We start from the raw sequence: 12,513 nt of genomic DNA on the forward strand, positions 1-12,513 counted from the left end.
GATTTTTTACCAACAGTGTCACTTACCCCACTCTGCCAACCTGCTTGTACTTTCGATGCCATGTGTATCCTTGGGTGCTAAGCTCCCAACTATGACCTTCTTTCAACCACAACTCAGTGATGCCCACAATGACGTCTATACCTGCTAGTCTCTCACTGCGCTACAATCTCATCTACCTTATTCCGTATACTGCATGCATTCAAGTATAACACCTTTAGTCCTGTATTCCTCACCCTTTTCAAATTTTCCCCCATGTTACACTTTAGGTAATTTCACTGTCTGCAATTTTACCCTATCACCTGCCTGTCCTTCTTCAGAGACTCAGCTTGAAAGCATCGACTTGTATATGAATTCCCCATCCTCTGCCCTATCACTCCAGTTCTCATTCCTCTTCTAAATTAGTTCTAACCCTCACCAACTGCCCTTACAAACCTGCCCACAAAGATAGTTGTCCCCCTTGGGTTTAGGTGTAACTCATCACATCCTTTTTGTACAGGTCATACCTTCTCCTGTAATCCCAATGACCCAGAAATCGGAAATCTTACCTCCTCCACAATATTTTCAGCAACTCATTTATATGTACTATAGTCCTATTGCTGACTAGCTCGTGGTACTGGGAGAAATTCTGAGGTTACCAACTTGGGGGTTCTGCTCTTCAGCCTCTTCCCTAGCTCTCCATACTCACTGCGAAGGATCTCTTCCCTCTTTCTACCTACATCATTAGTGCCAATGTGCACCACGAACTTTTTTTACTCACCCTCCCCCCCTTGAGAATCTTCTGCAGACATCCTGGACCCTGGCACCAGGGAGGCATCACACCAACCACAGCATCTTTTGTCTGTCCACTGAATAAATGAGTCTCCTATCACAAATACAACCAGAAAAGGATTGTGATATCTATTCAAATCAAAGGTAGATAATTGTAGATTAAATTCATTTCCCAGAGATAATAGTTAAAATCTTCAATCTCTAATTTATTGAAGCTGGATCTTTTTATTTCAAAATCCATTAAACAGGAAATGTTGGACTAGGTTTCAAACTTACCTGTAAATTATTTGAGATTTTTGAAGGAAAATTTGCATTATAGAATGGAAAAAGTTCGAAATTCAAAATGCCTCCTGTAATTAGAATGGGGATTGCAATATGTTACTAATTCTAGGCTATTGTTTCCAATATAGGCAGTTTGCTACTTTGAGGTTGTCTATCAACAATACAAAGCTAGGGCAAGCTGCCCTGTAGAATGGCTGTACATTCAGCTTTGGAGAATGTACCATGATATCTAGTCATACTCATTGCTAGTTTACATACCTAAAGGTAGTCTGTATCCTCTAAGGGGTGGTGCTTTATAATTACAGCAGGTTGTGATAATTATTGCACAATTATTTTCTGATCAAGAAAATAATGACAGAATATAGAAGAATACAGACACCAAGCTATACCGTCATTGCAACTAAGTCCTTGGTAGAGGAACAAAAGAGACAGAGAAAGGTTACACTACACATGCGGTCCAGATCACCCTCCAGACAAACCTTCCAAAGTCATAGTCATAGTCATAGTCATACTTTATTGATCCTGGAGGAAATTGGTTTTCATTACAGTTGCACCAGAAATAATTAAATAGTAATAAAACCATAAATAGTTAAACAGTAATTTGTAAATTATGCCAGGAAATAAGTCCAGGACCAGCCTATTGGCTCAGGGTGTCTGACCCTCCAAGGGAGGAGTTGTAAAGTTTGATGGCCACAGGCAGGAATGACTTCCTATGACGTTCTGTGTTGCATCTCGGTGGAATGAGTCTCTGGCTGAATGTACTCCTGTGCCCAACCAGTACATTATGTAGTGGATGGGAGACATTGTTCAAGATGGCATACAACTTGGACAGCAACCCCAAAGGTAGTAGCAAAAAACTGACATAATAGTTATTTCCGAGATTGAAGCCTCAAGTTGCTGGCTGGGGTGATGTTGTGATCTATCTAACTCAGTGAGTGCATCTTCAAGGGCCATAGCTCACCATCTTTAGTACCACGCTCAGGTATTATTTAATTCACCCATACCATCATGAACAATATCTACCAACATCCTCTACCAAATGCACTTTTATGTTACAATCTTGATATTCCCAAAAGTAGAAAAAATGCTTTAAAACTTTGTATTTTGTCTCTTCAAATCAGAATTTAAACTCATAATTTCTGTGAGTTAACACCCTCAAGTTAATTTGATTCCAATTCAAACTGCAAATTTATTTGCTAATTGAATGTTCTATATAAAAGTTTTGCTTTGGTTCTCTTCAGTCAAAAAAAAAACACAAAACCCACAGTGATTTTTCCCTTCTATACTAAAATGAATGCTATAACTTTAGTTTTAACCTAGTCTTGAAATCAAAAGTGAGGAGATATTAAGAATGCATTGATATAGCTGGTCTAAAATTATGTTTTAATCCTGGAGTCTCATTTAGGTATCACTGAATCATCTGTTGCCCAATGCTGCCATTACTGGTGGACACGATTTTCCTGAGTTTAGGACTTTGGTGACAATCATTGTGCCATCATGAAGCCCGTGAGGAAATGAAGGAAGAGAAATGGATGTGACATATTTCTACATTATAACAGTAACTACATGTCAAATAATAATCATATTGCGATAAATGAGTGTGCGACATCCTTAGGTTATGAAAGGTTTTATTTAAATATATATTTTTACCCTTATCTGCAGCTCAAAGTATCGGTTGATGACAATAATACATGGATTTGTCTGATTTTGAACACACTTATTTTGCCAATGCAGTTGATTGCTCAGTGACTCCTAGCCTCATTTTGTCTCTTAAGAAAGGAACTACAGAATTGTTCCCTGACCTCCTTAGATAATTGAGCTAAAATTCAGCCGATCCATCGTACTTCACAGCCTTCCTTATTCAATGAGTTTCCTTACATAGATGACATTTGCATGATCCCAACAGCACAGAGAGCATTGTATTCCATGGAGCATTTGATCATTCATGTCTACGCTTATCAATAGAACCTTCAATCCTGTTCCTAACTAGATAGCTTCCCAGCTTAGTTTTTTAAAGGAGACAATTGAGATGACATTAACAGCTTTTGCTGGAAGACTGCTCCTCTCATCCATTACTCATGCTGACAAAAATTTCAGGCCTCACTTGAGGCTTGTTAATTTTGTGCATGCACCTTCGTGTTCAGCATTGACACCGATATCAAATGATCCCTGATTCTCAACATTTTAAAAGACTGCTCTACATCACCATGTTGGCTTTTAATTCCTCAGGAAACACATCCAGTTCTGTGAGCTGCTAACACTGACTTCATCCTGGATTCTTTCATAAGAAACCCCTCCAACAAATCCCTAGCAAGCTGCAGTCTCATTCATAACACATAAATGGCTATTTAACATTTTCAGGTAATTACACAGTTATAAAGGTTAACACAGTGTAAGACTGCTACATCAGTTACACTAACATGGGAAAATGTACAGATGCTGGAAATCCAAAGTAACACACACAAAATGCTGGAGTAACTCAGCCAGCTAGGCAGCATCTATGGAAAGGAGTAAACAGTCTAAGTTTTGGGCTGAGACCTTTCATCAGGACTAGAAAGGAAGGGGAGAAGTCAGGGCAGAGGAAAGATAATCCCGGAGCTGTGGTGGCAACTGGGACAGGGCCACCAAGATCTCCGCACATCAGAAAGAGTGATACATAGAATGCAAAGGGATAAGCAGTCAACTGAATGTGAGTACCCGTGGTCCTTAGTGGGTCCAAACCGAGAAGCCTGAAAATGGATCTGGAAGCCATGTGGCACAAGATGGCAGCGAAAACAAGTTCCCAGGAAAGATACATGGCTGTGGTAGTGGGTTTAGGTGAGAACATGATCAACAAGTCAGAGGGCAGCAGAGATTGCAGAGGGGGAGCAGTGATAGAAGATTTCACTGAACTCCCGTCAAAGGGAAGATTTAAGGTTCTTCGAGGTAGGCATCCCTTGAAGACACTTTGCAGTGGAGTTGTAAATCACAAACATGAGAAAATCTGCAGATGCTGCAAATTCAGGACGACACACATAAAAATCTGGAGGAACTCAGCAGGTCAGGCAGCATCTATGGAAAAGAGTAGGCAGTTGACTTTGGCTGACTTCTCCCCTTACTTTCCAGGCCTGATGAAGGGTTTCAGCCTGAAATGTCAACTGTTCACCCTTTTCCATAGATGCAGCCTGGCCTGATGATTTCCTTCAGCATTTTGAGTGTGTTACATCAATTACGCTGTAAACTCTGCATTGTTCTCTGATCAGAGAAAACAGGTGATCATTCATTATCGTTCCAACTGACATCCAAATTATGGTAAGTAATATTAATGTTAATCTCTTCCCTCTCTTGCTTGCTCCATCAACTGATGGTGACCTCCGTGGATGCTGGCTTTCCACCAGTTTGGGTTATATTGAGTCAGGCCCTGCTTGTGACTAGCAAGGTTTGTAGCCCAGCTGGTTCTCTCCTTGGACCTTCATCATAATGAATTGGCAGAGATGGGTGCAGTGTGACACTACCCCTCCCTGTACCAGGCTTGGGACCAGCAGTGGATGGCTAGAATTATTCATCCATGACAGAGCTATGATAAGCAATCTGAATATTAGTAGAATTTCTGTGAGTCACTCTGCGCTTTCTCGGGGAGTTTTCTGGGGTAGTAGTCACATCTGTTGGGCCTTTCATCAGCTAAAATTGCCTAACTCAAGCTGAGGCTTTAAGCCTCAATGTGGAGCTGTTTCTAAAATGCAAGGACAGTATTAATAGCATATGGGGTAGATATTACATGCTAAGCCTGTTAGCAGAACCCCACACAGTGGGAGCACACATCACGAAATCAGGCACAGTCAACAGAAGGCAGACTGACCTCTACACTTGAATGCACGATGCTCACAACATGCAAGTCTTTGCTCCGACGATGTTAATTCTTAAATCCTGCCATTTATGAATATGCAAATTGAACTGTATTTTAATTCAACAATTTAATTGTTGGTGTAGGAAGATCACGTTCATATCTTTAGATTGAGTAATGCATTACAAGATGTTATTGTTTTCAGTTCTTTCTCTAATTTACGGGAGGATAAGATCGCGGTAGTGCATAACAAAGCAAAATACAGTAACTATCTGGTGGTACAGGTGTACGAGGGATTATATCATTGCTGGCTTGGTGGGCTTCTTGTCTCATTTAATGCACAGCAAGTTTTGCCATGATGATTATGTTTCATTTATTGCATTTATGTGATTTAACTTTTTTGACAAGAAATTAGTATTATTAGAAGCATAAATTGGGAACATTAGCTTAACAAGAACTTTACTTGGCTGACAGAATATAACTACCTAATGTGCCAAAACACTCACCAGTCCATGAACAATTTAATTATTTTTTTTACAATTCAGAAACATTCAGTGCAATTAACTCATTTGCAATTTTTATTCTTTCCAACTCTCAATTACTTCCAAACAAGAGATATGAGATTATTCTTCCCATTTGGAAGTTTATTACCTTATTAAGTTGGGAGACAATCTATACTAAAATTATGAGATCCCCAAGGAAATACTTGATGCACACACAATAATATATTATTTTATTTTATATTATTTTATGTAAGTATTCACTAATTAGCCATTTAATTAGCATTAAGCATTTATGTGCAAACATTACCTGTGAAATTTTAGCTCTGCCTGAGATACAGATCATACTTAGTCCAATAATCTCTATGTGTCAACATCTAACAATGTATTTTCATTAGTAAGATGTAATGGCAGCAATGAAATTCAAGAGCTGTGCCTGTTAGATATTAGTTACATGCTCCAACACATTCCATCTAATGTCTAAATGGTATAAGGCTGTGATCAGCAAAGCAAACAAGATTTTGAATCATATTATCAAATTAGTTTTGATTTAAATTTATGACAGTCAAGCTGAAACTGTCCAGTGCAATGGTCCAGCTTTCTCCATGCACAATACAAAGAATTCTCCCAAGTTCAGAAACTGTACAGAGGGCAGTAACAAGGAACATCCTGGTAAACCTGAAAATATCAAACATTAAGAACATCCAGGAAGAGGGAGACAACAAGCAAAATATGGATTACCAAAATTGTAGATTAAAAGTGCTAGACCAAATTCAATATAAAACACACACTCTAAAGAGGAGATCATAATGTCAGTATCCTGGTTGACTGGAATTAAATAGGAAACACTAGAGATTCTGCAGATGCTGGAAATCCTGAGCAACACGCACAAAATGCTGCAAGAGCTCAGGTCAGGCAGCAACTTTGGAACTGAATGAAGTTGACGGTCTGGGGAAAGGAAGGGGGAAGATGCTAGAATAAAAATGTTGGTGGGGGGTGGTGAAGGAGCACTAGCTAGAAGGTGATATGTGAAGCCAGGTGGGTGGAAAAGATGAAGGGCGAGAGAAGAAAGAATCTGATAGGAAAGGAGAATGGACCATGAGAGAAAGGGAAGAAGAAGGGGTACCTGGGGGAGGTGATAGGCAGGTGAAGAGAAGAGGTAAGAGACCAGAGTGGGGAGTAGAAGAAGAGGGAAGAGGGAGGGAACAAAACAATTTACTGAAAGGAAAAATCAGGTTGGAGGCCAGCAAGACAGAATATGTGGTATTGCTCCTCTACCCTGAGAATGGCCTTGTTGTGGCAAAAGAGGAGGCCATGGACCAACATATCGGAATGGAAATGGGATAGGAATTAAAAACAATGTCCTGATAAAGGGTCTCAGCCCAAAATGTTGATAGTTTATTCTTTTCCATAGATGCTGCCTGGCCTGCTAAGCTTCTCCAGCACTTAGTGTCACAACCATGGATTTAGCAGTTCAGTTGTTACGGCAATTGCACTTGTGAATTTGCACGTGTCACCTAATTATTATTTAATCGTGAAAGCGCTTAACTCAATACTTGTCATCATAGTGCTTGTCGAGACTTGGACAGAGCACAGCAATGCTTCGCTGCCTGTTTGCTTTCGGCCTTCTCTGAGAAATTGGACTTTTAAGTCAACTGACTGAAGACCAGTGGTATTCGTTTAATGTTTAGATTTTCTTTTCAGCCGCAGTGTAGGCTTCACTTCCCATTTGAGAGTTTTAGTTAGCGGCCCTATTTGGCCGAGCATTTATTGTTTATATTCCCTTGAACACTGTTCACATTAATGTTTGTGAACTGTTGACCTGCTTCAGTGTCTCTCACTCCGTACTTAGGCCATGTCCAAACCTGGTAACACTTTGTGTGCTTTGCTAGGAATTAAAAGTTGGCCACTGGGAAATTCTGTTTTTGGTGGATGGAGCAGAGATGTTCCCAATTTACGTTGGATCTCACCAGTTAGAGAATGCCGCATCGGGAGCACCAGGCGAAGTGTTACCTCACCAGGAAGGACTGTTTAGGGCCCTGAATGGAGGTTAAGGAGGAGAAGATTGGTAGGTGTAGTACTTCTGACACTTGCAGGGATATGTACCAGGAAAGAGATTAGTGAGGAGGGATGAATGAAGAAGAGGTGGTGGAAGTTGCGGAGAATGATGTGTTGGATAGGAGGCTCATGGGATGGTAGGTGAGGACAAGAGGGACTCTATCCCTGTTAAAGCTGTGGGAAGAAGGGGCTGAGTGCAGATGTCTGGGAAATGGAGTAGATGCTGGTGATGGCAGTATCAATGGTGGAGGAAGGGAACCCCTGTTCTTTGAAGAAGGAAGACTCATCTGATGTCCTGGAAGGGAAATCCTCACTCTGGGAACTGATGCGGCGGAGATAAAGGAACCGTGAAAAGGGAATTGCATTTTTACAGGAGACAGGGTGGGAAGAGGTATAGTCAAGATAGCTGTGGGAATTGATAGGTTAACAAAAGATGTCAGTAGACAGTTTACCTCCAGAGCTGGAGACAGAGATATCGAGAGAGGAGAGAGAGGTGTCAGAAGTGGAGCGAGTGAATTTAAGAGCAGCGTGGAAGTTGAAAGCAAAGTTGGTGAAATTGATGAGCTCAGCATGGATGTATGAAGCAGCACCAATGCAGTTGCTGATGTAGCACAGGAAGAGATGGGAAGCATTAAAATGAAGGCTTGGAACATGGACTGTTCCACGTAGCCAAAGAAAAGGCAGGCCGTAACTGGGCCCCATGTGGGTGTCCATTCATGGCTACCCCTTGAGTTTGAACTACATAACCAATAAATGGCAGGCCATAGCTGGGGCCCACGCAGGTGCCTGTGGTTACCCCTTGAGTTTAGAAGTACTTTCAGGGTGGATCGCTCCTTCTGGTATTTTCCCCTCCCCATTCCCTCTTCTCCTACTCCACACTATGGCCTCATCTGCTTATCACCTGCACCTGGTGCCCCTCTTTCTTCCCTTTCTCCTATAGCCCACTTACCTCTCCTATCACCTCCTCCCTGCCACCCCCAACCCATCATTTTTGTTCTGGCATCTTCCCCTTTCCTTTCCAGTCCTGAGGAGGGGCTTCAGCCCTCAGCAGCAACTTTTATTCATTTCCATAGATGCTGCCTGGCCTGCTGATTTCCTCCAGCATTTTTTGAGTGTTGGTTTGGAATCAAATGGGCTTGTGAGTGTTTTTCATTTGATCCCATTTTAAGTTTATTCAATGGCCTAAAGCCATAGCACCCCTCTATTAATATATTTTTTTTAAATCACAAATCTTCCTCCGTGGTGGTTATCAGAGTTTTAGCAAAAGCCAGGAAAATTGCTTGATGTTTGTCTGTAGTTGTAAAGTTATTTCACTATATTGTTCCCCCGCCTGCAGTTATTATTATGCTCTGGATTGTTATGAATTTGTTCTAATGATAAAACAGAAGTTTTGATACATTTCAAACTGTAAGTTTTAAAATTTTTCATATATTTTATTACAGAGAAAATTAATGCACCATGTGTCAACTTTATGAAATATGTCTCAGCATTTTCTTCTAAATACCACTACCATGCATTTGTAAAATCTATCTATTATAGAAGCATAACTAAAACTGTTATTTTTGCTGTTTTCTTTTCTCAGACATGACTACTAGCAAAATTCTACAACTTATTTTAAAGGTTAATTGGATCATTTGAGCCTAGTTGTTCTCATTAACTGGCTTGTTCACCGTTGTTACCACTGGATAGCCTTCAAATCATGTTTGCATTATTTTATTCCATGTAAGGGGAAACTGTATACATTTATATAAAATATTTAGCAATCCTTCAAAGAAAATGGTGCATAAACTGTGAGGGAGGTAGAATAGGAAAGGAAGGTGGAGGAATGGGTCCTCTCATTTTAACCCAATGTGTTGGCATAAAATGAAGCCCATTTGTAAGGATCAACACCACCAAAACTCAAGGACACCTGAAAATATCTGAGAATAGAAGCTGGTTATTTTCAGGCATTGCTGGCAATATATAAGAGCAGCGTTAGATAGATCTTCAATCTCATGCACAAAATATATGAAACAATGAAGTCTGCACTTTAGACTTCAGTCAAATCACAGCTTCAAGTACATATACTACCAATCACATGTTTAGTATTAATGGTATATGATCTGGATCGTGGTTTCTTTTTCTGCAGATGCTGTCTGCTCTGCTGTGTGTTTGCAGCATTTTAAATTTTTATTTCAGATTTCCTGCATCTGCAATATTTTGAAATGCCACCAATTAACAACCAAAAATTCATATATAGATTGTATTACTGAATCTATAAATTTTATTAATTTTGCCCAATATTTTTCTGAGAGAGTCAGATTGTCACTGTTTACATCCATGATATGCGATGTGACCTCAAGATTAGCTTTGGGTTACATATCACTGCCATTACTGTGTAGAGATTTAAGCCTCTGTAACACTGCTGAACTATGCTCCTGCTTCAGTCATTCATCACTGAACCTTTCGTCCCTGTCTTTGCTACCTCTAGACCTCATGATTTCAATAGACTCCCGTGTGCCCCCCACCCCATTTTGTGCTACACAAACTTGTGGCCAGCCAAAACTTTGCTTCTTTTGCCCTCACACACTCCAAATGAAGTTCACCTATCATCTCCATCACAGATTGGCACTCCTTTAAACGATGTCTCAATTTAAAAATTATTAGTCTGTTTTCAAATCTCTGTCTGTTTCCATAATATCCTCAAGGCCAAGAAATCACATTGATAGCTGCCTTTCTCTACATCTAGTCCCTTAATCTTCCTTAAACGTAATCACTCTGCCACTGGCAGCCGAGGTTTGAAATGACAAGCCCTTAGTTTCAGAATTTCATTCCCACCCCTAGCAGCTTCCTACATAGCTTTTATCAGAGGAGATGTTACAATTTTAATCAAGCTCTCAATCATCAGCCTAATTTTCCCTGATGTAGTTTGGTGTCAAATTTTATGTTATAACAATCCTTAAAGTACTTTGGATATGTTGTCACAATAATCATGCTCAAAAAGTTGTTATTGCATCATGGACATCTAAGTAATTAATCAAATGCATGAATGGTTAAACCAGTATACGTCTATTTTATATTATATTTTATATTTCATATTATATGGTTGCTATGTAAACATCTTTGAAATGACATACAGTTACCCAGTTCCTGAAATATTTTTTTAACAAAGCCATCAATATCTTTCTCATAAACATGAGAAAATCTGCAGATGCTGGAAATCCAGAACAACACACACAGAATGCTGGAGGAACTCAGCAGGTCAGGCAGCAGCTAAGGAAAAGAATAAACAATCGATCTTTCAGGCCGAGAACCTTCTTCAGGAACATTGATCTCAGATGACCAAGGTCACCCAAAGCCTCGGAATAAGTTAGATAAAACGTTAAACTGGATTGATATTCCTGTTATTTGTTAATTTAGAGTGGGCAGTGGGTTTTACAGAGAACAAATTCCACCACTCTGAACAGCAGGCAAGCGTCTATTTTCATGTCTTCTTTTCTGGGCAGCTTCCAGTTGTTCCTTAATTTTTCCACCTAGTCCAAGATTTTATTCTCACATCCTTTATTGGAATTGATGAATCTGTAAAGATTATTAACCTAGGAATTGGATTGCATCATATTGTTTTCACAGTGCTTTGTGATCCAATGTTGACTTTTCACAGAGTAACAAGTTAGTGATCATTTCTGGGTGAAATCATGCCAACCATGAAATTGGGTCAGCTGCCTTCCACCATGATCCACTTTGGGTGCCTGATGTTTTCTTGGCTTATATCTATTGAAGTCAAATATCAGGTAGTGCAAGTTTCATTTCATAATGCCATAAGCTGTAGTTTGAAGCTCCACATATTAATTATTATAGAACGGCCTTATGGAAATTAGAAACACAGTGTCTGTGTTGTTGCTCTGTTTAGTGGAACATTCTGCTGGCATCAGGGCATTTCAGAAAGCAGCTCCAAAACTCACTGTAAATTGCTCACACACACTCCAAATTGTGCTTTTTGGTACAATGTAGAGGAAATAATAAAAAAGTGATGTGTTTGTCCCACTGGTAATGCAAGCGTTGGGCTTGTTGTGGTAGGTGACTCTCCAGGAAACCTAACCTTGAGGAGGAGGCAGAGATATGCATGATTGGAAAGGCACTGTCATATGTAGCCTTCCCATCTCCCGCTCAGCAGTATGTGTGTGCTGCTGATGTCTACCATAAGAATAATGCTTTAAGGGATCAATAACCTTTTCTGATTGTGACATGTGAAGCCGTGTTAAAATAATACTGTTCCCATTAAAATCCATGAGGTTACAGCTCAGTGTAGCTTCTGGGGAGGAAACCAAATGAGCAGAGAGAGGGATCCAATTAGGTACAAGTTCTAAAACATTAAAACAAGCACAATCCAATTCCTAAGCTATTTTTCTCTCACCTTTGTTCTACCCCACAGTGGAAAGACCCTTCCTGATTTGTCCAACTAGTGATTCATGAATGGTCCCATAAATGACTGTAGCTATATTCCCCCTTTGAAATGATAAAAGTCACCTGAATGGTGACCATTGCAATTTTACCTCTGTTTGCCCCCCACCATCGCTGCATAGAATCTTGTATGTGGAGAGAACAAGCTTGGTGGATGAAATAGTGTTTTGACAATCCATATTTTAATTTTTTGCCACAATATTGTGGCATTAGTTTGAGAAAAAATGAAAAATATTCATTTGATCCCCCTTTTGATGTGCGAACTTCTTGAGAAATTCTTTTGATTTTCATTTCTTTCTAAAAATAAAATTAAAAGGTTATATACACATACCTCCCTGCTCCCACTGCTTTCCATAGGGGTTGCTCTCTCTGTGATTCCTTTGTCCATTCGTCACTCCTCACTAATCCTCTCCTAGCACTTATTAGATTATTACATTATGAGGACACACAGTCCTCTTTTATTGTCATTTAGTAATGCATGCATTAAGAAACGATACAATATTCCTCCAGTGTGATATCACAAAAACACAGGACAAAGACTGAAAAACTAACAAAAACTGCATAATTATAACATATAGTTACAACAGTGCAACAATACCGTAACTTGATGAAGAACAGGCCATGGCATAGTAAAAAAGTTCA

At 39.8% G+C, this 12,513-nt stretch overlaps 1 long non-coding RNA gene across 1 annotated transcript in view; it reads left to right on the forward strand.

Moving 5' to 3' along the window:
• Window positions 1–12,513, forward strand: part of LOC140195199 (uncharacterized) — a 72,280-nt gene that overhangs the window by 35,604 nt on the left and 24,163 nt on the right. Inside the window, exon 3 of the long non-coding RNA XR_011885385.1 lies at window positions 9,014–9,153. This is a non-coding gene — a long non-coding RNA (uncharacterized lncRNA). The remainder of the gene's footprint in view (window positions 1–9,013; window positions 9,154–12,513) is intronic.

The sequence above is a fragment of the Mobula birostris genome, chromosome 3 (genome assembly GCF_030028105.1).
Source record: "Mobula birostris isolate sMobBir1 chromosome 3, sMobBir1.hap1, whole genome shotgun sequence".
In the NCBI taxonomy this organism is placed as follows: domain Eukaryota; kingdom Metazoa; phylum Chordata; class Chondrichthyes; order Myliobatiformes; family Myliobatidae; genus Mobula; species Mobula birostris.